Genomic DNA, 1,323 nt, shown 5'->3' on the forward strand with positions numbered 1-1,323 from the left:
ACAGGAGATTCTGTGGGATTCTGTGGATTTCCAATACATACACTGTGACAAAAGAAACTGTTAAGTCGTATTCTAAGGACATCACTTCTATTCAAGGACCGTTATAACGTAACAGATATCAAGAAGTTTGTGGAAATGTCAATACAAAATATGCATTCATTTAACTTTTTCGCAGAAAAAACGATTTGCTTAATATTTTAAATTTTATAGCGGATAATCTTGGCGACTTTATTAGCACCAGCTTCTTCTGGAGGAGGAGGAAGTTCGTATAACTCATAATGCAAATTCAATATATTTTATTACATTTTCATGTAAACGTTTCAGTGGCACAGACTTTGCATATATGTATGTTGATTAAACCAACTACTGAATGTTTGGTTTCATTGTGATTTATGGAAGTAAATAAATGTGTATGCATCAATTGATTAAAGGTTTACTAAAGGTTTACTCATACAAGATATAAAGTGTATTATCTGATGCTAAGGAAACCAAAATGCCACTGGTAAAGCCAGTATGTATCATATGAGAATTCTAAATATCTTCATAAATTCAAAGCTCCCCAATGTTTTCGAGCTATCTAAATGCATGAATTTATAAGTGCTTTTACAAAGAACAGTAAATTGTTATACATAATACAAAATACCCCCCCCCCCCCCCCCCCCCCACCCCAAGTAAAGTCAGATTTAGTTTGAAATGTCATGTATCAATAACCAAAGCATCAGGAAAATGTTTTTTTTTTTCTTTTTCTTTTCTTTTTTTCTTTGTTTCCTTTCAACTGATACCAAAATTTAGTGTTCCAATAAATATCATTCTGCTGGTTAATGGAACTTTTAGTTCATCTATACGATGATTGTATCAAGAAACAAGAAGTATCTTAACAAGAGGGTCATGATGACCCTGGATCACTCACCAGAGTATTATGACCTACATGTTTCAAATGTCAAACTGATGATTTTTAGAAATTTTTTGGAAGATTTTCTGATGTACAATCAATTAACCCCTGGGGCGGGGTCAATTTTACCCCGGGGGTCATGATTTGAATAAAGTCTGTAGAAGTCTACTAGGCAATGTAACATATCAAATATCTAAGACCTAGGCCTTCTGGTTTATTTTTAGCAAATTTCTGAAGATTTCCCTATGTACAATCAAGTAAACCCTGAGGCTGGATCAATTTGACCCTGGGGGGGAGGGGGGTCAAGATTTGAACAAATTTTGTAGAGGTCCACTAGGCAATGCTACATGTCAAATATCTAAGCTCTAGGCCTTCTGGTTTATTTTTAGAAAATTTTGAAGATTTTTCTATGTAAAATCAAGTAACCCATG

This window comes from Mercenaria mercenaria, chromosome 14 (assembly GCF_021730395.1).
Source record: "Mercenaria mercenaria strain notata chromosome 14, MADL_Memer_1, whole genome shotgun sequence".
In the NCBI taxonomy this organism is placed as follows: domain Eukaryota; kingdom Metazoa; phylum Mollusca; class Bivalvia; order Venerida; family Veneridae; genus Mercenaria; species Mercenaria mercenaria.